The sequence below is a fragment of the Macaca mulatta genome, chromosome 12 (genome assembly GCF_049350105.2).
Source record: "Macaca mulatta isolate MMU2019108-1 chromosome 12, T2T-MMU8v2.0, whole genome shotgun sequence".
Lineage (NCBI taxonomy): Eukaryota > Metazoa > Chordata > Mammalia > Primates > Cercopithecidae > Macaca > Macaca mulatta.
This window is the reverse complement of record NC_133417.1, coordinates 145,054,550-145,066,123: the sequence shown is the minus strand read 5'-3', so window position 1 is coordinate 145,066,123 and position 11,574 is coordinate 145,054,550.

The following is an 11,574-nucleotide window of genomic DNA, read 5'->3' as shown; positions in this document are numbered from 1 at the left end:
GCAGGTTCCTGGAAGACGCCCCCCTCTCCTCCAAGCACATCTGTCTCTTGGACTCTGAATTCCACCCCTTCGCCCCTGCAGGCCCTGGGCACCCCTGCCTGGCACAGCTGAAGGTCCACGCCCTCCCTGGGGACTCCCACCAGGCCCGGGCAGTGGCTTCATCAGTCAACACGGAAGGGGCTCCAGGGTGAATTGTCCTTGTTTGCAGATGAAGAAACAGAGCCTTGGTGTGGAAGGCCAGAGTCCAGCCGGAGAATAAGCTGTGGCCCCCACTCCACTCCCCACCTTGAGACACACCTTCCTTACCCAATGCTGGGTGACCCAGGAACCCAAATATTCAAGACAGAGGCCCCATTTATGGCAGCCGATGGCCCTGGGCAGGGGTGGACTGATGTCTGCTGGATACAGACTGTAGGGTGCGCTGGTTGCCAATTCTGGAATGTCCTGGAGAGCCGTGACTGGGAGGGGACAACATCGCCCACCCCGTTGGACAATTGTTCCCGTATGGGAAAGTCACAGCCCCTCTCGGGCTGTGGTGAGAGGTCAAGGGCCCGAGGGATTTAGGGTTCAGGTCAGCGTGCCAGTGAAGGATCAGATGCGGCCCAGGCTAGTAGCCGGGGCTGGGATCCTGGGAGGGCAGGGACAGAACTTTGGGCAGGAACTTGCAGTTTCTCTTAAGAGGGACCTGGGCTGGTTGGCATCTAGTACAGTGGTCAGGGAAAGGAAACAACCCACTCAAGGGTTTAGAACAGGAAATGCAGTATAGTATCTATCGAGTGGTGAGAAAAATACCAGCAAGGGGAAGAAAAGGACCAGGACGAGCCTACAAAGCTCTCTGGTCTCGAGTCCATCAGCTCAGCCACCTCGGGCACCAGCTGGTGGTGACCAGCCACAGGGGCTCAGATGTCCCTGGGATGACAGTGAGTCCCACATGGCCTGGACCCCATGCTGGCAGTGTGGATAACAGACACCCTTGAGTGCCCTGACTCCACTTCTCACCAGCCAGATCTGGGGCTTGCTGTGAGACAGCTCTGGAGATCCAAGGCCCCCTTGGGCCTCTCCACTCCCCAGGACAGGGCAGACCCTTCTCATTATCTGGCCTCACCCACCTCTTTACCCAGCATAAAAGCTTAAGCCATCATATCCCCATTAGTGAGATGGCAGGGCTCCTGAACACAGGGCTTTAGTAGATTAGCTACCCTTGTTAGTGGCGCTGGTCACCGAGGGACCTTCAGAAACCAAGGAGAAGCCCTGGGAGTGCAGAGAGCCCAGGTGTGGTCCTGGCATCCGTGGGCACAGAGGCAGGCCCCAGGAAAGTTGCCTGAACTCCTGCGGAAAGTTCTGATGGTGCTGGTTCTCATGTCCCTGAAGCCGTCCCTCTTGGTGTCTTCAGTTCAATGTGATAAGTTGTTTAATGTGACAAATGCAGGCCTTATCACCTACAAGGGATGTTGGGTGCAGCATCTCTGCCCATCATCTGTCACATCACTGCTAGGATATGCAATCTCTCTCTGTGGAGGTAGCCTGAGTTTTGCTGCTAATATTAATGCTGCATGACATGTGTGCATCTCTGTTTCATCAGGAAACACTTCCTCAGAGGCAGTCTCGGTGGTCTCCCAGGCCTCAGGCAAGACATGACTCATGCACTAGGTGCCTCGAGAATGCAAACATGCACGTGCCTCAGTTCCCCCATGAGAATGTAAACATGCACGCGTCCCAGTCCTCTCTCGAGAATGCAAACACGCACACGTCCCAGTCCTCCCTCGAGATGTAAACATAAATGCATCCCAGCTCCGCCTTGAGAATGTAAACGTAAATGCATCCCAGTTCCCCCTCGAGAATGTAAAATAAACATGCACGTGTGCCAGTCCTCCCTCTGTGTGCTCCCTGCGCCCTTTCTGGTTGTTATTGTGTGATCCACATCAGGGGTTGGCAGAGGATCACCTGGGGCTGAGTCTGGCTGACTTTTTAAAATAAAGTTTTATTGGCACACAGTCCTCCCACCATTTGTATGTTGTCTGCTGCTTTCCCACTGCCCTGGCATCAGTGAGGTGAGTTGTCCGACCGAGGCCGTGTTGCCCAGAAAGGCTAAACTGTTTCCTGTCTGCCTCTTCACAGAAAACAAATGTCTCCCCTGATCCAGATCATGGAAAGGAAGAAGTCGTTTTGATTCGGGAGTGCAGCCCCCAAGTGGCATCCCTCTGGGGGAGTCGTCAATACTCAGCTCTTTGGATGTTGCCGGGGTGGGGGTTGTGTGTCTGTTTTGTAAGGAAAGGCAGAGTTCAGACAGCACAAAACCAACCATTAGCACACGAATGTATCACAGCGCAGGGTTTACCTCACACCATTCCAGAGCTGTTATTTTCCGGAGGGCCACGAGGCACTCCGGATTTATGTGGATTCTATTGTCTTCCTGCTTTTATAGATGACAAAGCTGAGATTGAGAAAGGTGGTGGAGTTTGCTCATGGTAGCTTCCAGTCTGAGACTTGATTTAAAGCCAGGACTGTTGGTCACAACCAGCACCTCCCGTGCCAGGAGGGAGGCCAGCTGCAGTGGACACGACAGTGCAGTGGACACACTTGTGTAGCGGACACATCTACACACGCCACGCACCTGATCTGACCCCTGACATGGCTCCTTGAAAGCCTTCTGCCTGCCAGGCTGAGCCGCAGCCTGTGCCTGTGATTCTGCCTCCCGCGAGCCCGCGTGTGCGTGGATTACGGCATTGGGTCCACGTCACAGAGCCGCACACAGACTTGCGGGCTTCATGCACTTGTGGCTTCAGCTCCTGCGTGTGGAGATGTGTGCCTGATTGTGCTCTCATGCTGAATTTTAAATTAGTTAAAATTTTTTTTTATTATTATAACTGAAAGTGGAAAATAGACCTCTGGAATGGTATTAGCTAAACCTTGCACAGTAATAAATCTGTGTGCTAATGGATTGTTTTTGTGCTGTTTGGTTGTTATGGTGACAGCCTGCATTAACTAATACGTAAGTTTGTTTGGAGAATTTTAACACCAGTTTGCCAAATGTTCTGTTTCTGCTGCGATCTTAGGCCTTTGCAGTTCTCATTGGTGAGGATCAGCTTGGATTTCAGGGCCCTTCATGGTCTGAAAATGGCCAGAGCCCCCTCAACAAACCCTAACTGACACGTCTGAGAGAGGTGCCATGTGTAAACAACTGTAAGAGTAATGGCACTTCAGAGGCACTACAGGGGAAAAATAACCAGCAAGACTCTCTCGGCTTTTGTGGAACACGTTTTCACGCAGGAGCTGGGTTGTGATGGCCAGCAAGGGAGGCATCCATCTCTCCCCAGTGGCCAGACAAGGGCTCCCGTGGAGGGGGCATTGGTCCCAATGGGGAGCAAACCTAACTGGGCCTTCCCCAGTCACCATCAACTACTCAGACAGGGCCAGAAAGACAGAAGAACTGGTGAGACACTGGGGCAGGGTGGCAGGTGTCCAGGCCGGGCGGGTAGCCTCTTACCTGAGAGAGGCAGAGAACAGTGAGGTCAGACGAGAAGGCCTGTGCTCCAGGTGTGGCCTAGGAGTCTCCAAATGGAGCACTGCCTCACAGTGAGGCAGCGTGGGGAAAAGGATGGGAAATGGGGGTGAATCAGAGGCCTATGCATTCGTGCCTGGCTGCTTAAAATGCTCTGGGTCTCATCATGCCCGCTTTAAAAATGGAGGAAGCATGTGGAAATGTGGAAAGCAAGTGAACGATTAATACTGAATTCCGGGAACGGCTGTGCCAGGAAGGAAGCCAATCTGGGAAGGGGCAGCAGGGAGAGGCGACTCTTTAAAAAGTTGGCCAAGGGCCAGTCGTGGTGGCTTATGCCTGTAATCCCAGCCCTTTGGGACACCGAGGCGGGCAGATCATAAGGTCAGGAATTTGAGACCAGCCTGGCCAATACGGTGAAACCCTGTCTCCACTAAAAACACAAAAATTAGCCAGGCGTGGTGGCGGGCACCTGTAATCCCAGCTACTTGGGAGGCTGAGGCATGAGAATCTCTTGAACCTGGGAGGTGGAACTTGCAGTGAGCCAAGATCGCATCACTGCACTCCAGCCTGGCTACAGAGTGAGACTCAGTCTCAAAAAAAGGTGGCCAGGGAAAGCCTATGAGAAGGGGAGTTCAGGCCAAGCCTGAGTGGAGCATGCAGGACCGTGGACAGGGGCGGGGAGTGTGAGAGAGGCTGTGTTTAAAGGGCTCCCTCAGGGACACAGGTTCTGAGAGGCACTCGGAAAGCAGGTGCCGTCAGTGCCTGGAAAGGATGCTCTGCGTGTGCTGGTGGCAGATCTGACGCCCTCCTCCTGGGAATGGCAGGGCTCCTCCAGCAGCTGAAGGTACCTGTCACCCGGGCCTGTGGGGATGATGTGTTGGCCTCAGCAGGGGCCCTGGGCAGCCCGGCCTTCCCTTGAGATGTGCCTGAGCGTGCAGCAGTGACGGCGGCCCTGGGCGCTGGACGGCCTGGAGACAATGTGGCAAGGCCAGGCCCACGCAGTTTTAAGAATTCAGAGCCCTTCACATTCATTCAGAAAATTGTTGACAATTGTTTGCAACGTTCACTTAACATTTATCTGCCTCCATCTCCTTGACTGGAAAATGGGGAGCTCGTGTTTGGACAGTCAAGGATGGACATGGCAGGAGAATGGGTAGCCAGGGTGTGTAACACAGACGCGCCAAAGACGTCTGAAGCCAAGGTTGACGTCCCTCCGGTAGAAGTGTCCCCGGGGGTCCATGGGCATATGCCTTATTTTGGGAGTTCTTGGGAGTGCAAAAGGGGCTAAAACATGGCGATGCACTCAAAAGAACCATTGTAACATGTATTTTTGTGTGTCATTGATTTTGGAGTTTTGAGTGATGTGTGTGCGACTGCGTCTGTGTGTCTGAGACGGAATTTGCCCTGGTTTTCAGGGTCATTTCCAGAAATGACATTCGTGGATGTCTGTCATCACTCTAGACAAGGGCGCTGATGACAACAGGACAGAAACACGTGGCCACGCTGGAATACCTTTTCCTGTGAGCACCGCCAAGAACCAAGACGCAAAAGCAAAGGGTTCCCCAGGCACTAAACTCCCGCATGTGACTGGGAAGCTGGGCCCTGAAGACCCTCCCTGGAAGCCCACTCTTTCCGCTCCGCACACAAAGTTAACACATCTGCTTACCTGCTCTCCTGAAGCAGATCAGACGCAGCTCAAAGGGAGGACTAAGGCTTTTTACAGCAGCAACATTTGGAAGCTGCTGCTAGGATTTAAAAAAAAAAAAAAAAAAAAGAGTACAAGGAAACAAAACATGGAAAATGCAAGGCCCCGACTGTCTTCAAACGCAGGACACTTTAGGGTTGGGGCAGCTGTGGATTCCCGTGTGCGTGCCGTGATGGGACAGACCTGCAGCCATCATCCATGAAGGCATGTCATACAGGAACTTGCTGTTGGTGTCCTCGTGAAAGGAGGTACAAAGGCACAACACAAAAGGCAAAGCGTTCACACTCACTCTGCTCTCCTGAGCTCCTCCTCTCTGGCCCCTTAATTTTATAGAAAGGCCAGGCTCAGCGCAGACCAACGCTACGTTGCTCGTTGGTCGGCAGAGCCTCATGCAGCTCTGTCTAGCTCAGTATTTCTCTCTGTGGAAAAACGAGGCGGAGGAGCACGTGGAGTGTCCCAGGTGGGGCAGGAGGACGATTGTTCCTCCTTGCGGGCAGCGCCCATGAACCCCCTCCCTAAGCCGGGCGTGTTCTAGTTGCAGGGTGGTGTAGGCATGAAAGCCAAGATTAGACCATTGGAACAGAAGAGTTTGAACGCCTGGAACCCACGGCAGCACGGGGCAGGGGGAAGGTACCTCTTCTGTGACATGGAAATTCCTCTCTGCTTAAGGAGAATGTCCATTAATAGTTCACTTCTGACCAGATTATGGTATCACTGCCAGCAGATCTGAGAAAAGCCTCTGCGTTTCCAAATTCTAAAGCCATTTCACTTTTTCCTAACATCAGAAATTCCTTGATTCCTGTTCAAAGCAGCGATGGATGCCAACTCCGCTTAGCTGAAGGCTCTGAGCAGACTCCTCTGGCCCTATTTACAACCTCACGGCCATTTCCCCTTGAGGTTCCTACCTGGACCCCCACAGAGGTAAGCCCTGCTCTCTGCTCAGAGGCCCTTGGACGAGCTCTAAGGGGGCCTCTTGGGCTCAGAGGGGAGCTGAGAGAAGCAGCCCCTGTCCTGGCCAGGCTGGAACTGTGCTTTCATTGCTTCTGAGCCCAGCTTAGCGCCTGGGACTTGGGGAGCTGAGGAAGCGCAGACCCACCCTCTACTGAGAAGCTCCTGTCTTTGTTGACAAGAGGGAGGGTCAGGAGGGGACTGGAGTCCTTCTCCTAAACGGCACTGAGCTGAGGGTATCTTCCTGGGACACAGACTGAGCCTACAGTCACCTTTTTAGTGCCTGAAGGGGGGCTTCTATCGTGAACCCACTAATTGTCGGACTTTGGAATTCATTATGCGTTTGCATGAGGCTTTGTGGGATCTTTCTAGGTGCGTGGTTGCCTGGATGGTTGCAGCTCCCTGAGAGATTAGTAAGAGGGTCCCATTCGGGAGCCCTACAAGCATAGGCTGGGAGCCCTACAAGCATAGGCTGGGAGCCCATGAAGAAGGTGGCCTAGCAGGAATCTGTTCCCACTTGGAGCCAGAGCTGGGGCCAGGACCGACATTCTGACGACTCCCTGCCACATGGGCTGGAGGGGTCAGCCTGGCCCCAAGGCCACCCTCAAGTCAGCAGCGGGAGTCCTTTCATGAGAGCACCTCTCAATGGAGCCAAGAGTTCTGATGGGATGGAAAGAGGAGAGAAGAAGGAGGGGAGCTGACCCGAAGGGGTGAGAAGCACGGGAGAGAGGAAGCAGGAGAGTGGCAATCTCATCAGGACCAGGACGGTGCAGCCAGAACGTGACTCCACAGGCGCGTCTCCGGGAAGTGCGCACGGCTCACACCCCTGCTGCCCCTGGAGGCAAAGGCACATCTAGATCCCAGCTTGCTCGTGTGTGGTCCAGGAACCAGCAGCATCAGCATCACTTGGGAGGCTGTTAGAAATGTAGGCCCTCAGGCCCCACCCCACGGCTCCTGGGTCAGAATTCTCACTTCAACACAGTCTCTGGGGCACGTGAGCCTGTTGAAGCCCCACTAGCTCTGTTCTAGATGACATGGAAGAGTTCAGGGGCCAGGTGTGGTGGCTCATGCCTGTAATCCCAGCACTTTGGGAGGCTGAGGGCAGGAGGATCCCTTGAGCCCAGGACCAGCCTGGGCAATGTAGTGAGACTCTGTCTCTACAAAAAAATTTAAAAATAATTAGCCAAGCATTGTGGAGTATGCCCGTAGTCCAAGCTACTCTGGAGACTGAGGCAGGAGGATCACTTGTGCCTGGGAAGTTGAGGCTGCAGTAAGCTGTGATTGCACTGCTACAGTCTAGCCTGGACAACAGGGGGAGATTTTGTCTAAAAAAGTAAGTGTGAAGGGCAGATTGTGAAGGAGACTTTCCCACGCCGTGGCTTGGTGCCTTCTCAAACAGCCCTGATTAACACCTAATGAGCTGGGATCTCATTACAACCCTTAAGTTAAAACATGTTTGCTCTATCCCCGTTTTATATAGTCACAGGGGGTGCTGACCCCAGGTGATTTGATGTGCACTGAGGGAAAAGTCTCCCGGACGGAAATGGCTTTTGTTGGTTTCCTGCAAGATCACTGGGCCAGGGCCAAACACAAGACACTGACAAGTTGAGTGCCACTGCCCCAGAGGAAACCATCCACAGGATGGCAGGGCACGCCAGGCAGCGGCGAGAGATGGCAGGTGCAACTGTCTTGGGGGAGGGAAGGGCGGGAGCCTAGTCACTGCCCAGCCACTCCCACCACTTGCCTTCGGCCAATTCAGTCGCCAAGGCCAGCCTGGACTCTGGGGAGGGAGCAGCGCCCAAACAGGGAGGAGGGGGGTGGTGGGCACCTTTTGAGACTCTACACAGACCCAAGACGGAAACACAGGCACGAGGTTGGAATGCAAGTCCCTGGGCTCCAGGACACAGAGTGGGTCTTGGGTTGGGGAGCAGAGTTGGCTTTAAAGGAAGGAAGAAGCTACCATGGATGGGTGCAGAACAGGAAGGGCCCTCAGAGAACGTCCAGGGTCCATGGGCTCCAGGATTCCTGGGAGTTTGTGGTGGTGCCTCGGCTGGTTCCCTGGGGTAGCAAGAGGGTTACAGGGTACTTTGTATCCTGACTTATTTACTTCTGTACTTATCTATTATTCTAATGACAAGATAAGATGATGCTTATTATAAAAATTCAAAGATTCCTTTTCCCTTAAAATGGAAAAATGAAAATCATAAACTTCAAACAGGAAAACTGTAAAAAGGAGCTACGTCAAGGAAGTAACATGGTCAGGAGTAAATGTCCTTAAAGCTCCTGCCATTGCACCCAGCATGCACGGGGCAGGCTGGACGGACAGGCAGACTGGCATCAGGGAAGGGGCTCTTCAGACACATGACAAGGATTGAGTCTATTTTTCAGAGAAACGTTTTGAGCCAAATGGCTTGGCATGTGGAGAAAGAACACAGTTTGAATCTCATGTCTTTAAAACTCAGTAAATTCAGATCCATCAAAGAATTAAATATTAAAAACTAAAATGTGAATGTTCTAGAATCAAATGATGCTGAAAAGACTTGGAGTTACTGAAGGAGGCCTTTTTTTTTTTTGTATGTTCCCAACTTCAGAAATCATATTGAAAAATACTGATAAGTATGACTATATAAAAATGTAAAATAGCCGGAAAAAAAAAAAACGCCTACAGCCAGGATGAAAATCAAATTTAAAAACTGGGAAGGTTTTTTTCACACACATGATTGACAAGGTCTATTATGCAAAGGATATTTACAAATAAATTAGGAAAAAATCCCAATAGAAAGAAATGGCAAGAGGCTATGCACAGGCATACAAAAAAGAAAGAAAAACACCCAAGAATTACAGGAAGGGAATACAAATATAACAATAAGAGTTTTAAACATTAGCTATTGGCTTGAGAAATATTAAAGATTAAAGAAATCTGTGCTGGTGACAGTCTTCTTGTGTGCTTAGTAGCAGCTTACATTAGAACCATCTAAAACACAGTTCAGAAACCAGCACCGTAATGTGTGATGGCTGCAGCTTCTGCCTGAGTCATTATTGGTTGTAAAGGCGATAATTGCACAAGGTTAAACAAGGGATGCACGAAGATGTTCGTAGGAAATGGTTTATTAAACAAAGGGAGAAAGAAAAACACGACCTCTCTAAATGCTCATTAATGGAGACTGGCTACATAAGCTCTGATAAATATACTGAAAGATCACACACTAATTAAAAGCAATGATGTACATGTCTGCTTGTTGATAGTGAACTATTTCTATAACATATTGTTGATAGAAGAAAGCTGATTTCAGAATAAAGTGTACATGTGTCCAGGGTAAACTTGCATTTAGACGGACAAGCATCCCTTTCCTCTCTTCCGGAAGTGCCATCGCCCTGGAACGTGCTTGGGAAAGAAAGAGGGGAGCTCTCGTGTTCTTGCCCAGTTGGTCCACGTGAGCGCTGCACCCACAGCTGCCTGCCCCCTGCCCCACCTTGCTGCGGGTCCAGCACTGGTGGGAAGCACTTCGCTCTCCCAGTTCCAGTTTGATAGATGGAGGAACCCTGAGCCAGGGCAGCCGCAGCCATTTCTAGGTGGTTGAGCTTGAGTGGATTTCTACTTTCTGTTTTACGGATTGTGTAATTTTTCCCCCACGTGTAACTTCAAAAACAAAGAATAACTTTTCAAAGATAGGTGCGGAGTGGTGTGTGGAGGGCTGAACATTCCTGCACCTGACAGTGTGTTTGAAGAAGTCCAGGGCATTTATCAAAGCACGGCGGGATTTGAGAAGAGCGCCTAGCTGCTGTGAGCTGCCAGCCCTGGGGTCCTAACGATCCTTCCATTTGAGTCTTGTACTCTGGCTTTCAAAGCCACTCTCCTCCATGATCGCCTGGGGGAGCTTCAGAGGCGCCTGGAGGGAAATGCATGCATACAGGGGCCTCTCTCGGCATTCCTCGGAAAGTCCAGCAGTGCCTCCCGGAGGCGTGGACACTGGGCCTGGGTGCTGGCCTGGGGGCCCTGGTCTCAGGGACACCCAGCCTGGAGGCGGCGTGAGGGGAGGATGCCTTTCCGAGTCCCTTCCAGGAGCACCTTCCATCTCGCAGCAGTGGGGGCGTTTCACCCTGGCTTTATTCCGTTGGCCCTCTCATCCTTTCCATCAAGGATGGGCCAGCGGGATGTAAAGGTAGCTGGACCCACCCCTGCCCCTTGCAGCACCCCTGGGCGGGGGAGGTGCATGTCCCTACCCAGGACTGGTGGGAGGATGAGCACCAGCCAGGGCTGAACACTGAGTCCACCTCCCTCCAGAACACAGCCTGTGGCTTGGGCGGGGCAGTGGCCTCTCTGCTGCACGTACCCCGCTCCACCCCATGTGCCCCTGCTCTGTCCACGTGCCCCACGCTGTGTGACTTTGCTTTGATGTTGTTCAAGTGGCACACGGAGAGGTTGTAGCAAAGTTGGCCGTGGAGTGCGGTCTCCCAGACGCCCCTTGTGTCTGGCTCTCTGCGTCCTCCAAGGCCTGTGTCTCCAGATTTGCCCATTTTCACCCTCCCCTCTGAGGGAGTGAGGTCCGATGATCCCTGGTAACTCTCTGTAGGTAGTTTGGACCCAACATCTCTCCGGATCCAGTAAAGAAACCAAAGATGAGAACCACCATGGCGACTTCTCAGAAGTTCCCCAGAGAACAGATGAGAGAGAGAACTTCCTAACTGCCCGCTCTGCAGGATCGGTTCCAACCCCAGCTCACTGGGTTCCTCTTCCTCGCCTGCTGCTCACTGAGTAGGTGGGACCAGCGAGGGCTCAGAGACCTGAAGCAGGTCCCTGGGCCGGGGCTGCAGGGAGCCGGGCAGTACTGTCGGTTTCTTATTAGCAAGTTTCCCCTTCCCTCATCAGGCAGAAGAGCAGGTGGTAATAAAATAAAGGACTGCTGAGTGCTCTCGGGGAGCTCTGTGCAGGGGGAAGTTGGCTTAAAAGGCAAAAAGGCAACCATGAAGCTCATGGCAAGGTTAACACCACGTGCTACGAGGGCGGTGCTGCAGCCGGTGAGAGGCGCAAACACATAACACCTGCTCTGGCTGATCCGGAAGGCTCGGGTATGTCATGATGTATTTTGCTTTTTAGTGTGTGTCATGGCACATCTCAGGACCCAAGTTCACTGTGCCAAGGGGAAAAATAAAGCTGGAAGCTTTGTCATGCGAGAAACTGCCTTCCATCTTTTTTTTTTTTTTTCCTGAGGCGGAGTCTTGCTCTGTCACCAGGCTGAAGGGCGGTGGTTCACTGCAACCTCTGCCTCCCAGGTTCAAGCAATTCTCTGCCTCAGCCTCCTGAGCAGGTGGGATTACAGGCGCCCGACACCACGCCTGGCTAATTTTTTTGTATTTTTAGTAGAGATGGGGTTTCACCATCTTGGCCAGGCTGGTCTTGAACTCCTGACGTTGTGAT